General features: G+C 47.1%; 27 pseudogenes; all 27 read right to left on the bottom strand.

Annotated features, from left to right (window-relative positions):
• Positions 1 to 3,046: 3,046 nt before the first annotated feature.
• Positions 3,047 to 3,165, bottom strand: LOC140288840 (5S ribosomal RNA; annotated as a pseudogene).
• A 269-nt stretch (positions 3,166 to 3,434) lies between these two features.
• LOC140291002 (5S ribosomal RNA) lies at positions 3,435 to 3,553 on the bottom strand (annotated as a pseudogene).
• Positions 3,554 to 3,822: 269 nt separating this feature from the next.
• LOC140269377 (5S ribosomal RNA) lies at positions 3,823 to 3,941 on the bottom strand (annotated as a pseudogene).
• A 272-nt stretch (positions 3,942 to 4,213) lies between these two features.
• On the bottom strand, positions 4,214 to 4,332 carry LOC140295117 (5S ribosomal RNA; annotated as a pseudogene).
• A 269-nt stretch (positions 4,333 to 4,601) lies between these two features.
• On the bottom strand, positions 4,602 to 4,720 carry LOC140294838 (5S ribosomal RNA; annotated as a pseudogene).
• Positions 4,721 to 4,989: 269 nt separating this feature from the next.
• On the bottom strand, positions 4,990 to 5,108 carry LOC140296902 (5S ribosomal RNA; annotated as a pseudogene).
• Positions 5,109 to 5,377: 269 nt separating this feature from the next.
• LOC140316683 (5S ribosomal RNA) lies at positions 5,378 to 5,496 on the bottom strand (annotated as a pseudogene).
• Positions 5,497 to 5,765: 269 nt separating this feature from the next.
• On the bottom strand, positions 5,766 to 5,884 carry LOC140294974 (5S ribosomal RNA; annotated as a pseudogene).
• A 269-nt stretch (positions 5,885 to 6,153) lies between these two features.
• On the bottom strand, positions 6,154 to 6,272 carry LOC140309469 (5S ribosomal RNA; annotated as a pseudogene).
• A 269-nt stretch (positions 6,273 to 6,541) lies between these two features.
• On the bottom strand, positions 6,542 to 6,660 carry LOC140291566 (5S ribosomal RNA; annotated as a pseudogene).
• Positions 6,661 to 6,929: 269 nt separating this feature from the next.
• On the bottom strand, positions 6,930 to 7,048 carry LOC140282882 (5S ribosomal RNA; annotated as a pseudogene).
• A 269-nt stretch (positions 7,049 to 7,317) lies between these two features.
• Positions 7,318 to 7,436, bottom strand: LOC140275527 (5S ribosomal RNA; annotated as a pseudogene).
• A 269-nt stretch (positions 7,437 to 7,705) lies between these two features.
• LOC140296531 (5S ribosomal RNA) lies at positions 7,706 to 7,824 on the bottom strand (annotated as a pseudogene).
• A 272-nt stretch (positions 7,825 to 8,096) lies between these two features.
• LOC140292352 (5S ribosomal RNA) lies at positions 8,097 to 8,215 on the bottom strand (annotated as a pseudogene).
• A 269-nt stretch (positions 8,216 to 8,484) lies between these two features.
• LOC140289254 (5S ribosomal RNA) lies at positions 8,485 to 8,603 on the bottom strand (annotated as a pseudogene).
• Positions 8,604 to 8,872: 269 nt separating this feature from the next.
• LOC140294043 (5S ribosomal RNA) lies at positions 8,873 to 8,991 on the bottom strand (annotated as a pseudogene).
• Positions 8,992 to 9,260: 269 nt separating this feature from the next.
• LOC140315934 (5S ribosomal RNA) lies at positions 9,261 to 9,379 on the bottom strand (annotated as a pseudogene).
• Positions 9,380 to 9,648: 269 nt separating this feature from the next.
• LOC140297073 (5S ribosomal RNA) lies at positions 9,649 to 9,767 on the bottom strand (annotated as a pseudogene).
• A 269-nt stretch (positions 9,768 to 10,036) lies between these two features.
• On the bottom strand, positions 10,037 to 10,155 carry LOC140291030 (5S ribosomal RNA; annotated as a pseudogene).
• Positions 10,156 to 10,424: 269 nt separating this feature from the next.
• Positions 10,425 to 10,543, bottom strand: LOC140297072 (5S ribosomal RNA; annotated as a pseudogene).
• A 269-nt stretch (positions 10,544 to 10,812) lies between these two features.
• Positions 10,813 to 10,931, bottom strand: LOC140295675 (5S ribosomal RNA; annotated as a pseudogene).
• A 269-nt stretch (positions 10,932 to 11,200) lies between these two features.
• On the bottom strand, positions 11,201 to 11,319 carry LOC140301124 (5S ribosomal RNA; annotated as a pseudogene).
• Positions 11,320 to 11,588: 269 nt separating this feature from the next.
• LOC140299170 (5S ribosomal RNA) lies at positions 11,589 to 11,707 on the bottom strand (annotated as a pseudogene).
• A 269-nt stretch (positions 11,708 to 11,976) lies between these two features.
• On the bottom strand, positions 11,977 to 12,095 carry LOC140295384 (5S ribosomal RNA; annotated as a pseudogene).
• Positions 12,096 to 12,367: 272 nt separating this feature from the next.
• Positions 12,368 to 12,486, bottom strand: LOC140290847 (5S ribosomal RNA; annotated as a pseudogene).
• A 397-nt stretch (positions 12,487 to 12,883) lies between these two features.
• Positions 12,884 to 13,002, bottom strand: LOC140266284 (5S ribosomal RNA; annotated as a pseudogene).
• A 657-nt stretch (positions 13,003 to 13,659) lies between these two features.
• On the bottom strand, positions 13,660 to 13,778 carry LOC140290506 (5S ribosomal RNA; annotated as a pseudogene).
• Between the last annotated feature and the right edge of the window lie 219 nt (positions 13,779 to 13,997).

Here is a 13,997-nt window from a genome sequence, read left to right as displayed (position 1 = left end):
CTCATGAACTGGAAAGCGAAAAACAGTCTGTGTATTAAGCAGTTTAGAAATGTTGTTTTAGATTATATTAGCATGGAAACAATGTCTGCCTCCTCAAAACATCAATTGGCTGAATTTCATTCTCTCTGGTCCCCGCTGATTAGCTTTATCACATAGTGGTGGTGGTGGGTTGCTGTCCCGTCGCTCTGGGCGGTTGGGTGTGTGCTGGGGGGGGGCTGTGTGGCTTTGGGCGTCTGGTGGTCTCACGGGTCGTGGGGACCGGGTTGGTCATTGCTGGGGGGGACTGTGTGTCGGGCTTGGAGGGCAGTTTTGGGGGCTTGCGGGTGGGGCTGTCTTGCTGTGTGGGGCGGGGTCCCTTAGGGGCCTTGGGGTGGTGGCTGCTGGCTCTGTACCGGGTGACTGGGCCGCTCTGGCATGGGTGGTGGTGCTGGGCCTGGGCCCTGGTGGCTGGGCGCTGCCTTGCGCCCGGGGGGGCTGGGTTGCCCTGGACATGCCACAGTATGGGTGGGTTGGTGCAGGTCCTGGTGCCAGGCTTGTTGCTCTGGGACCTCCAGGGTATCCGCAGGTGGTTGTTTTCTTTAGGGTGTTGGGGCGTGCGGTGGGGGGGGGTGCTTTTCCCCTGTTGAGGGGGGGGCCTGGGTGATGGTGGGTCTCAGGCCCGGGCTGCTGCGTCTGGTGTGACCGGGTGGTTTGTTTGTTGTTGTTTGTTTGTTTTTTTGTAGAGGTCCTCCGGGGTGGGATGGGGTTGGTTGAGTGGGGTTGGACGGGGTGGGTACTTTCTGGGGGTACAGTAGCTCCCGGAATATGGTCGCTGCAAGCCCCGAGCCTGGTGGACATCAGGCCCTCTTGATGTCCTGATGTGTTGGGTCCGAGGTAGCGGGTGCCTATTGCAGCCAGTCCCTGGCTGCCCTCTCTGGGGGAGACTAGCTCTCCCGGTGTATATCCCCATACCCCTCTCCCTTTTGGCTCCTGTACACAGCACACACTCACACATGAAGGGTTTTGGGGGCGTGTGTGTTCTGTGGGGTGTAGTGGATGGGGCCACGTAGGCGGTCCCCTTGGCTGCACTCTGCAGTTCCCCACCCCTTTTTTAATTACACCTTAGACATCACTACTTATCAAACACACACATACACACTAGGTGGTTGCACTGAGTGGCATCTGGTGGGCGGGGCTCTTTGGGTATATAGGCTGCCCAGAGGGCCGTGCTCCCAGTTCTACCAGTTCGGGTTTGGGTCACACTTCATCAACTGGATAAGGATATTATATAGCTCCCCAAATGCAAGTGTCAGGACAAATGATCAAACTTCTCCAAGCTTCAGTCTGCAGAGAGGTACAAGACCGGGTTGCCCACTTTCTCCCTCACAATACTTTATATATTTTTGATAGTAGTTTTGGGGTGCAGATGCTTAGAAATTCTGCTACCCTAATCGGGAGTTGTAAGTCTGGTTGGTGGAGGATATATTTCTTTCTTATTATAGACTTAAGTTGTTGATATTCTAGGAATTTATTGCTGCCTATCTCATGTTGTGATATGAGCTCATCAAATGAAATAAAATTTCCATTTTGGATTATATGTTCCAGATGTTTGATTCCTTTGATCTTCCACAGAGTAAAGTTTAGCATTTTTTTGTTTTGCAGGATGTCAGGATTGTTCCAGATGGGTGTAAGCTTACACGGGACAAGTGAAGACTTTGTTATTTTTAGAAATTCCCACCAGGCTGTCAGAGAGGTGCTGATGTTAATGCTTTTAAAACATTTGTGATTTTTTTACATTTTGACTAATAAGTGGCAGGTCAGAGATTTCCAGATTATCACACAATGCTTGTTCTATATTCATCCATGGTTCATCTATTGGGCTAGGTTTAAACCATTTTGATATATACTGTAACCTATTGGCTTACAACTCCCGATTAGAGTAGCAGAATTTCTAAGCATCTGCATCCCAAAACTACTATCAAAAATACATAAATTATTGTCTAAGATAGATGACACAATGTCTTTACCATCCTAAAAATGGGAGGCAGATTTATCCATCAGTTCTAGTCATAGCTTCTGGCCACAAATATGTTTGAACACCTTCAGAATGACTCGAAATCCTAATTTACAGCTCATACAATACAAAATTCTTCATAGAACACACTATACAGGACAAAGGATGTTAAGGATGGGTCTAACACGCTCAAACATCTGCTCACATTGCACAGATAACACACCTGATGATTATGCACACGCTTTGTGGTTTTGTGCGCCTGTCCAGAAGGTCTGGTTTGAAGTCTGTACGGACCTATCAACATGGCTAAAGTGTAGCATTCCTGCATGCCCCACACTGTGCATACTGGGTGACTTAGACAACATCAACATGGAAATGAACTCAGCACACATGGTCATCACAGTGTTATGTATCGCAAAGAAAACTATTCTCATGAACTGGAAAGCGAAGAACAATCTGTGTATTAACCAGTTTAGAAATGTTCTTTTAGATTACATTAGCATGGAAACAATGTCTGCCTCTTTCAAACATCAATTGGCTGAATTTCATTCTCTCTGGTCCCCGCTGATTAGCTTTATCACATAGTGGTGGTGGTGGGTTGCTGTCCCGTCGCTCTGGGCGGTTGGGTGTGTGCTGGGGGGGGGCTGTGTGGCTTCGGGCGTCTGGTGGTCTCTCGGGTCGTGGGGACTGGGTTGGTGATTGCTGGGGGGGACTGTGTGTCGGGCTTGGAGGGCAGTTTTGGGGGCTTGCAGGTGGGGCTGTCTTGCGGTGTGGGGCGGGGTCCCTTAGGGGCCTTGGGGTGGTGGCTGCTAAGTACTGGAATCATACACTTCCTCTATGTAACCAGATAATTGCCGAGAAAGGCTGACTTGTAGTGGGCACATCTTCCTCCCTGATGTGATTATTCTCTGCAGCTGAAACTGAGACTCTCAGATCACTTCGTGTCTGCCAACAAAGAAGCAGCAGCTGCTGAAGATGACCAACTTCCTCATGTGTCACAGGATGATCAGACGTTGCAACAAAAGACATGCAGGTGGTCGAGAGAAGAGAAGAAGCTTACAGCACCTGGTATTCCCAAGAGATCTCCCATCCAAGTACTAACCAGGTCCAACACTGCTTGGCTTCCGAGATCAGACGAGGTAAGGCATGTTCAGGGTGGTGTGGCCGTAAGCAACAATGTCTCTGACAAATGTGCATTATATAGGTACTGGAATCATACGGTTCCTCTATGCAACCAGATAATTGCCGAGAAAGGCTGATGTGTAGCGGGCATATCATCTTCTCTGATGTGGTCATTCTCTGCAACTGAAACTGAGACTCTCAGATCACTTCGTGTCTTCCAACAAAGCAGCAGCAGCTGAAGATGACCAACTTCCTCATGTGTCACAGGGTGATCAGACGTTTCAACAAAAGACATGCAGGTTGTAGAGAGAAGAGAAAACGCTTACAGCACCTGGTATTCCCAAGCAGTCTCCCATTAAAGTACTAACCAGGACCAACCCTCCTTGGCTTCCGAGATCAGACGAGGTCGGGCATATTCAGGGTGGTGTGGCCGTAAGGAACAATTTCTGTGACAAATGTGCATTATATAGGTACTGGAATCATACACTTCCTCTATGTAACCAGATAATTGCAGAGAAAGGCTGACTTGTTATGGGCACATCTTCTTCCCTGATGTGATTATTCTCTGCAGCTGAAACTGAGACTCTCAGATCACTTGGTGTCTGCCAACAAAGCAGCAGCAGCTGAAGATGACCAACTTCCTCATGTGTCACAGGGTGATCAGGCGTTGCAACAAAAGACATGCAGGTTGTAGAGAGAAGAGAAAACGCTTACAGCACCTGGTATTCCCAAGCAGTCTACCATCCAAGTACTAACCAGGCTCAAACCTGCTTGGCTTCCGAGATCAGACGAGGTCGGGTATATTCAGGGTGGTGTGGCCGTAAGCAACAATAACTGTGACAAATGTGCATTATATAAGTACTGGAATCATACACTTCCTCTATGTAACCAGATCATTTCCGAGAAAGGCTCACTTGTTATGGGCACATCTTCTTCCCTGATGTGATCATTCTCTGCAGCTGAAACTGAGACTCTCAGATCACTTCGTGTCTGCCAACAAAGCAGCAGCAGCTGCTGAAGATGACCAACTTCCTCATGTGTCACAGGGTGATCAGACGTTTTAACAAAAGACATGCAGGTGGTAGAGAGAAGAGAAAAAGCTTACCATACCTGGCATTCCCAAGAGGTCTTCCATCCAAGTACTAACCAGGCCCAAACCTCCTTGGCTTCCGAGATCAGACGAGGTCGAGCATGTTCAGGGTGGTGTGGCCGTAAGCAACAATGTCTCTGACAAATGTGCATTATATAGGTACTGGAATCATACGGTTCCTCTATGCAACCAGATCATTTCCGAGAAAGGCTGATGTGTAGTGGGCACATCTTCTTCCCTGACGTGATTATTCTCTGCAGCTGAAACTGAGACTCTCAGATCACTTTGTGTCTGCCAACAAAGCAGCAGCAGCTGAAGATGACCAACTTCCTCATGTGTCACAGGGTGATCAGACGTTGCAACAAAAGACATGCAGGTGGTAGAGAGAAGAGAAAAAGCTTACAGCACCTGGTATTCCCAGAGAGTCTATCATCCAAGTACTAACCAGGCCCAAACCTGCTTGGCTTCCGAGATCAGACGTGGTCAGGCATATTCAGGGTGGTGTGGCGGTAAGCAACCATAACTGTGACAAATGTGCATTATAAAGATATTGGAATCATACAGTTCCTCTATGTAACCAGATAATTGCCAAGAAAAGCTGATAAGTAGTGGGCACATCTTCTTCCCTGACGTGATTATTCTCTCGAGCTGAAACTGAGACTCTCAGATCACTTTGTGTCTGCCAACAAAGCAGCAGAAGCTGAAGATGACCAACTTCCTCATGTGTCACAGGGTGATCAGACGTTGCAACAAAAGACATGCAGGTGGTAGAGAGAAGAGAAAAAGCTTACAGCACCTCGTATTCCCAAGAGGTCTTCCATCCAAGTCCAAACCAGGCCCAACTGTGCTTGGCTTCCGAGATCAGACGAGGTCGGGCATGTTCAGGGTTGTGTGGCCGTAAGCAACAATGTCTCTGACAAATGTGCATTATATAGGTACTGGAATCATATGGTTCCTCTATGCAACCAGATAATTGCCGAGAAAGGCTGATGTGTAGCGGGCATATCATCTTCTCTGATGTGATCATTCTCTTCAGCTGAAACTGAGACTCTCAGATCACTTCGTGTCTGCCAACAAAGCAGCAGCAGCTGAAGATGACCACCTTCCTCATGTGTCACAGGGTGATCAGACGTTGCAACAAAAGACATGCAGGTGGTAGAGAGAAGAAAAAAAGCTTACAGCACCTGGTATTCCCAAGCGGTCTCCCATCAAAGTACTAACCAGGCCCAACCCTCCTTGGCTTCCGAGATCAGACGAGGTTGGACATATTCAGGGTGGTTTGGCCGTAAGCAAAAATCTCTGTGACAAATGCGCATTATATAGGCAATCAAATCATATGGTTCCTCTATGTAACCAGATAATTGCAGAGAAAGGCTGATATGTAGCGGGCATATCTTTTTCCCTGACGTGATAATTCTCTCCAGCTGAAAATGAGACTCTCAGATCACTTCGTGTCTGCCAACAAAGCAGCAGCAGCTGAAGATGACCAACTTCCTCATGTGTCACAGGGTGATCAGACATTGCAACAAAAGACATGCAGGTGGTTGAGAGAAGAGAAAAAGCTTAAAGCACCTGGTATTCCCAAAAGGTCTTCCATCCAAGTACAAACCAGGCCCAACTGTGCTTGGCTTCCGAGATCAGACGAGGGCGGGCATGTTCAGGGTGGTGTGGCCGTAAGCAACAATATCTCTGAAAAATGTGCATTATATAGGTACTGGAATCATACGGTTCCTCTATGCAACCAGATAATTGCAGAGAAAGGCTGATGTGTAGTGGGCACATCTTCTTCCCTGACGTGATCATTCTCTTCAGCTGAAACTGAGACTCTCAGATCACTTCGTGTTTGCCAACAAAGCAGCCGCAGCTGAAGATGACCAAATACCTCATGTGTCACAGGGTGATCAGACGTTGCAACAAAACACATGCAGGTGGTAGAGAGAAGAGAAAAACCTTACAGCACCTGGTATTCCCAAAAGGTCTCCCACCCAAGTACTAACCAGGCCCAACACTGCTTGGCTTCCGAGATCAGACGAGGTCAGGCAAATTCAGGGTGGTGTGGCCGTAAGTAACAATGTCTTTGACAAATGTGCATTATATAGGTACAGGAATCATACGGTTCCTCTATGTAACCAGATAATTGCTGAGAAAGGCTGATGTGTAGTGGGCACATCTTCTTCCCTGACGTGATTATTCTCTTCAGCTGAAACTGAGACTCTCAGATCACTTCGTGTCTTCCAACAAAGCAGCAGCAGCTGAAGATGGCCAACTTCCTCATGTGTCACAGGGTGATCAGACGTTGCAACAAAAGACATGCAGGTTGTAGAGAGAAGAGAAAACGCTTACAGCACCTGGTATTCCCAAGCAGTCTCCCATTAAAGTACTAACCAGGCCCAACCCTCCTTGGCTTCCGAGATCAGACGAGGTCAGGCTTATTCAGGGTGGTGTGGCCGTAAGGAACAATTTCTGTGACACATGTGCATTATATAGGTACTGGAATCATACACTTCCTCTATGAAACCAGATAATTGCCGAGAAAGGCTGACTTGTAGTGGGCACATATTCTTCCCTGATGTGATTATTCTCTGCAACTGAAACTGAGACTCTCAGATCACTCTGTGTCTGCCAACAAAGCAGCAGCAGCTGAAGATGACCAACTTCCTCATGTGTCACAGGGTGATCAGACGTTGCAAAAAAAGACATGCAGGTGGTAGAGAGAAGAGAAAAAGCTTACAGCACCTGGTATTTTCAAGCGGTCTCCCACCAAAGTACTAACCAGGCCCAACTCTTCTTGGCTTCCGAGATCAGACGAGGTCAGGCATATTGAGGGTGGTGTGGCCGTAAGCAACAATGTCTGTGACAAATGTGCATTATATAAGTACAGGAATCATACGGTTCCTCTATGTAACCAGATAATTGCTGAGAAAGGCTGATAAGTAGTGGGCACATCTTCTTCCCTGACGTGATTATTCTCTTCAGCTGAAACTGAGACTCTCAGATCACTTCGTGTCTGCCAACAAAGCAGCAGCAGCTGAAGATGACCAACTTCCTCATGTGTCACAGGGTGATCAGACGTTGCAACAAAAGACATGCAGGTGGTTGAGAGAAGAGAAAACGCTTACAGCACCTGGTATTCCCAAGCAGTCTCCCATTAAAGTACTAACCAGGCCCAACCCTCCTTGGCTTCCGAGATCAGACGAGGTCGGGCATATTCAGGGTGGTGTGGCCGTAAGGAACAATTTCTGTGACAAATGTGCATTATATAGGTACTGGAATCATACACTTCCTCTATGTAACCAGATAATTGCAGAGAAAGGCTGACTTGTTATGGGCACATCTTCTTCCCTGATGTGATTATTCTCTGCAGCTGAAACTGAGACTCTCAGATCACTTGGTGTCTGCCAACAAAGCAGCAGCAGCTGAAGATCACCAACTTCCTCATGTGTCACAGGGTGATCAGACGTTGCAACAAAAGACATGCAGGTTGTAGAGAGAAGAGAAAACGCTTACAGCACCTGGTATTCCCAAGCACTCTACCATCCAAGTACTAACCAGGCTCAAACGTGCTTGGCTTCCGAGATCAGACGAGGTCGGGTATATTCAGGGTGGTGTGGCCGAAAGCAACAATAACTGTGACAAATGTGCATTATATAAGTACTGGAATCATACACTTCCTCTATGTAACCAGATAATTTCCGAGAAAGGCTCACTTGTTATGGGCATATCTTCTTCCCTGATGTGATCATTCTCTGCAGCTGAAACTGAGACTCTCAGATCACTTCGTGTCTGCCAACAAAGCAGCAGCAGCTGCTGAAGATGACCAACTTCCTCATGTGTCACAGGGTGATCAGACGTTGCAACAAAAGACATGCAGGTGGTAGAGAGAAGAGAAAAAGCTTACCACACCTGGTATTCCCAAGAGGTCTCCTATCCAAGTACTAACCAGGCCCAAACCTCCTTGGCTTCCGAGATCAGACGAGGTCGAGCATGTTCAGGGTGGTGTGGCCGTAAGCAACAATGTCTCTGACAAATGTGCATTATATAGGTACTGGAATCATACGGTTCCTCTATGCAACCAGATCATTTCCGAGAAAGGCTGATGTGTAGTGGGCACATCTTCTTCCCTGACGTGATTATTCTCTGCAGCTGAAACTGAGACTCTCAGATCACTTTGTGTCTGCCAACAAAGCAGCAGCAGCTGAAGATGACCAACTTCCTCATGTGTCACAGGGTGATCAGACGTTGCAACAAAAGACATGCAGGTGGTAGAGAGAAGAGAAAAAGCTTACAGCACCTGGCATTCCCAGAGAGTCTACCATCCAAGTACTAACCAGGCCCAAACCTGCTTGGCTTCCGAGATCAGACGTGGTCGGGCATATTCAGGGTGGTGTGGCGGTAAGCAACCATAACTGTGACAAATGTGCATTATAAAGATACTGGAATCATACAGTTCCTCTATGTAACCAGATAATTGCCGAGAAAAGCTGATAAGTAGTGGGCACATCTTCTTCCCTGACGTGATTATTCTCTCGAGCTGAAACTGAGACTCTCAGATCACTTTGTGTCTGCCAACAAAGCAGCAGAAGCTGAAGATGACCAACTTCCTCATGTGTCACAGGGTGATCAGACGTTGCAACAAAAGACATGCAGGTGGTAGAGAGAAGAGAAAAAGCTTACAGCACCTCGTATTCCCAAGAGGTCTTCCATCCAAGTACAAACCAGGCCCAACTGTGCTTGGCTTCCGAGATCAGACGAGGTCGGGCATGTTCAGGGTTGTGTGGCCGTAAGCAACAATGTCTCTGACAAATGTGCATTATATAGGTACTGGAATCATACGGTTCCTCTATGCAACCAGATAATTGCCGAGAAAGGCTGATGTGTAGCGGGCATATCATCTTCTCTGATGTGATCATTCTCTTCAGCTGAAACTGAGACTCTCAGATCACTTTGTGTCTGCCAACAAAGCAGCAGCAGCTGAAGATGACCACCTTCCTCATGTGTCACAGGGTGATCAGACGTTGCAACAAAAGACATGCAGGTGGTAGAGAGAAGAAAAAAAGCTTACAGCACCTGGTATTCCCAAGCGGTCTCCCATCAAAGTACTAACCAGGCCCAACCCTCCTTGGCTTCCGAGATCAGACGAGGTTGGACATATTCAGGGTGGTGTGGCCGTAAGCAACAATCTCTGTGACAAATGCGCAATATATAGGTAATCAAATCATATGGTTCCTCTATGTAACCAGATATTTGCAGAGAAAGGCTGATATGTAGCGGGCATATCTTGTTCCCTGACGTGATAATTCTCTCCAGCTGAAAATGAGACTCTCAGATCACTTCGTGTCTGCCAACAAAGCAGCAGCAGCTGAAGATGACCAACTTCCTCATGTGTCACAGGGTGATCAGACATTGCAACAAAAGACATGCAGGTGGTTGAGAGAAGAGAAAAAGCTTAAAGCACCTGGTATTCCCAAGAGGTCTTCCATCCAAGTACAAACCAGGCCCAACTGTGCTTGGCTTCCGAGATCAGACGAGGAAGGGGATGTTCAGGGTGGTGTGGCCGTAAGCAACAATATCTCTGAAAAATGTGCATTATATAGGTACTGGAATCATACGGTTCCTCTATGCAACCAGATAATTGCAGAGAAAGGCTGATGTGTAGTGGGCACATCTTGTTCCCTGACGTGATCATTCTCTTCAGCTGAAACTGAGACTCTCAGATCACTTCGTGTTTGCCAACAAAGCAGCCGCAGCTGAAGATGACCAAATACCTCATGTGTCACAGGGTGATCAGACGTTGCAACAAAAGACATGCAGGTGGTAGAGAGAAGAAAAAAAGCTTACAGCACCTGGTATTCCCAAGCGGTCTCCCATCAAAGTACTAACCAGGCCAAACCCTCCTTGGCTTCCGAGATCAGACGAGGTTGGACATATTCAGGGTGGTGTGGCCGTAAGCAACAATCTCTGTGACAAATGCGCAATATATAGGTAATCAAATCATATGGTTCCTCTATGTAACCAGATATTTGCAGAGAAAGGCTGATATGTAGCGGGCATATCTTGTTCCCTGACGTGATAATTCTCTCCAGCTGAAAATGAGACTCTCAGATCACTTCGTGTCTGCCAACAAAGCAGCAGCAGCTGAAGATGACCAACTTCCTCATGTGTCACAGGGTGATCAGACATTGCAACAAAAGACATGCAGGTGGTTGAGAGAAGAGAAAAAGCTTAAAGCACCTGGTATTCCCAAGAGGTCTTCCATCCAAGTACAAACCAGGCCCAACTGTGCTTGGCTTCCGAGATCAGACGAGGAAGGGGATGTTCAGGGTGGTGTGGCCGTAAGCAACAATATCTCTGAAAAATGTGCATTATATAGGTACTGGAATCATACGGTTCCTCTATGCAACCAGATAATTGCAGAGAAAGGCTGATGTGTAGTGGGCACATCTTGTTCCCTGACGTGATCATTCTCTTCAGCTGAAACTGAGACTCTCAGATCACTTCGTGTCTGCCAACAAAGCAGCCGCAGCTGAAGATGACCAAATACCTCATGTGTCACAGGGTGATCAGACGTTGCAACAAAAGACATGTAGGTTGTAGAGAGAAGAGAAAACGCTTACAGCACCTGGTATTCCCAAGCAGTCTCCCATTAAAGTACTAACCAGGCCCAACCCTCCTCGGCTTCCGAGATCAGACGAGGTCAGGCTTATTCAGGGTGGTGTGGCCGTAAGGAACAATTTCTGTGACAAATGTGCATTATATAGGTACTGGAATCATACACTTCTTCTATGAAACCAGATAATTGCCGAGAAAGGCTGACTTGTAGTGGGCACATATTCTTCCCTGATGTGATTATTCTCTGCAGCTGAAACTGAGACTCTCAGATCACTCTGTGTCTGCCAACAAAGCAGCAGAAGCTGAAGATGACCAACTTCCTCATGTGTCACAGGGTGATCAGACGTTGCAAAAAAAGACATGCAGGTGGTAGAGAGAAGAGAAAAAGCTTACAGCACCTGGTATTTTCAAGCGGTCTCCCACCCAAGTACTAACCAGGCCCAACTCTGCTTGGCTTCCGAGATCAGACGAGGTCAGGCATATTCAGGGTGGTGTGGCCGTAAGCAACAATGTCTGTGACAAATGTGCATTATATAAGTACAGGAATCATACGGTTCCTCTATGTAACCAGATAATTGCTGAGAAAGGCTGATGTGTAGTGGGCACAACTTCTTCCCTGACGTGATTATTCTCTTCAGCTGAAACTGAGACTCTCAGATCACTTCGTGTCTTCCAACAAAGCAGCAACAGCTGAAGATGACCAACTTCCTCATGTGTCACAGGGTGATCAGACGTTGCAACAAAAGACATGCAGGTTGTAGAGAGAAGAGAAAACGCTTACAGCACCTGGTATTCCCAAGCAGTCTCCCATTAAAGTACTAACCAGGCCCAACCCTGCTTGGCTTCCGAGATCAGACGAGGTCGGGCTTATTCAGGGTGGTGTGGCCGTAAGCAACAATATCGGTGACAAATGTGCATTATATAGGTACTGGAATCATACACTTCCTCTGTGTAACCAGATAATTGCCGAAAAAGGCTGACTTGTAGTGGGCTCATCTTCCTCCTTGATGTGATTATTCTCTTCAGCTGAAACTGAGACTCTCAGATCACCTCGTGTCTATCAACAAAGCAGCAGCAGCTGAAGATGACCAACTTCTTCACGTGTCACAGGGTGATCAGACGTTGCAACAAAACACATGCAGGTGGTAGAGAGAAGAGAAAAAGCTTACAGCACCTGGTACTCCCAAGCTGTCTCCCATCCAAGTACTAACCAGGTACAACCCTGCTTGGCATCCGAGATCAGACGAGGTCAGGCTTCTTCAGGGTGGTGTGGCCGTAAGCAACAATGTCTCTGACAAATGTGCATTATATAGGTACTGGAATCATACGGTTCCTCTATGCAACCAGATAATTGCCGAGAAAGGCTGATGTGTAGCGGGCAAATAATCTTCTCTGATGTGATCATTCTCTGCAACTGAAACTGAGACTCTCAGATCACTTCGTGTCTGCCAACAAAGCAGCAGCAGCTGCTGAAGATGACCAACTTCCTCATGTGTCATAGGGTGATCAGACGTTGCAACAAAAGACATGCAGGTGGTTGAGAGAAGAGAAAAAGCTTAAAGCACCTGGTATTCCCAAGAGGTCTTCCATCCAAGTACTAACTAGGCCCAACCCTCCTTGGCTTCCGAGATCAGACGAGGTCAGGCATGTTCAGGGTGGTGTGGCCGTAAGCAACAATGTCTCTGACAAATGTGCATTATATAGGTACTGGAATCATACGGTTCCTCTATGCAACCAGATCATTTCCGAGAAAGGCTGATGTGTAGTGGGCACATCTTCTTCCCTGACGTGATTATTCTTTGCAGCTGAAACTGAGACTCTCAGATCACTTCGTGTCTGCCAACTACGGTTCCTCTATGCAACCAGATAATTGCCGAGAAAGGCTGATGTGTAGCGGGCAAATCATCTTCTCTGATGTGATCATTCTCTGCAACTGAAACTGAGACTCTCAGATCACTTCGTGTCAGCCAACAAAGCAGCAGCAGCTGAAGATGGCCAACTTCCTCATGTGTCACAGGGTGATCAGACGTTGCAACAAAAGACATGCAGGTGGTAGAGAGAAGAGAAAAAGCTTAAGGTACCTGGTATTCCCAAGCGGTCTCCCATTCAAGTACTAACCAGGCCCAACCGTGCTTGGCTTCCGAGATCAGACGAGGTCGGGCTTATTCAGGGTGGTGTGGCCGTAAGCAACAATATCGGTGACAAATGTGCATTATATAGGTACTGGAATCATACACTTCCTCTGTATAACCAGATAATTGCCGAAAAAGGCTGACTTGTAGTGGGTTCATCTTCCTCCTTGATGTGATTATTCTCTGGAGCTGAAACTGAGACTCTCAGATCACCTCGTGTCTATCAACAAAGCAGCAGCAGCTGAAGATGACTAACTTCTTCACGTGTCACAGGGTGATCAGACGTTGCAACAAAACACATGCAGGTGGTAGAGAGAAGAGAAACAGCTTACAGCACCTGGTATTCCCAAGCAGTCTCCCATTGAAGTACAAACCAGACCCAACCCTGCTTGGCTTCCGAGATAAGACAAGGTGGGGCTTATTCAGGGTGGTGTGGCGGTAAGCGACAATATCTATTACAAATGTGAATTATATAGGTACTGGAATCATACGGTTCCTCTATGCAACCAGATAATTGCCGAGAAAGGCTGATGTGTAGCGGGGAAATCATCTTCTCTGATGTGATCATTATCTGCAACTGAAACTGAGACTCTCAGATCACTTCGTGTCAGCCAACAAAGAAGCAGCAGCTGAAGATGACCAACTTCTTCACGTGTCACAGGGTGATCAGACGTTGCAACAAAAGACATGCAGGTGGTAGAGAGAAGAGAAAAAGCTTACAGCACCTGGTATTCCCAAGCTGTCTCCCATCCAAGTACTAACCAGGTACAACCCTGCTTGGCGTCCGAGATCAGACGAGGTCGGGCTTATTCAGGGTGGTGTGGCCGTAAGCAACAATGTCTCTGACAAATGTGCATTATATAGGTACTGGAATCATACGGTTCCTCTATGGAACCAGATAATCATCTTCTCTGATGTGATCATTATCTGCAACTGAAACTGAGACTCTCAGATCACTTCGTGTCAGCCAACAAAGCAGCAGCAGCTGAAGATGACCAACTTCCTCATGTGTCACAGGGTGATCAGAAGTTGCAACAAAAGACATGCAGGT

The sequence above is a fragment of the Leuresthes tenuis genome, unplaced genomic scaffold (genome assembly GCF_036924035.1).
Source record: "Leuresthes tenuis unplaced genomic scaffold, fLeuTen1.0.hap1 SCAF_1, whole genome shotgun sequence".
In the NCBI taxonomy this organism is placed as follows: Eukaryota; Metazoa; Chordata; class Actinopteri; order Atheriniformes; family Atherinopsidae; genus Leuresthes; species Leuresthes tenuis.
The sequence above is the reverse complement of the archived record's forward strand: the minus strand, read 5'-3'. Positions and strand labels throughout refer to the sequence as shown.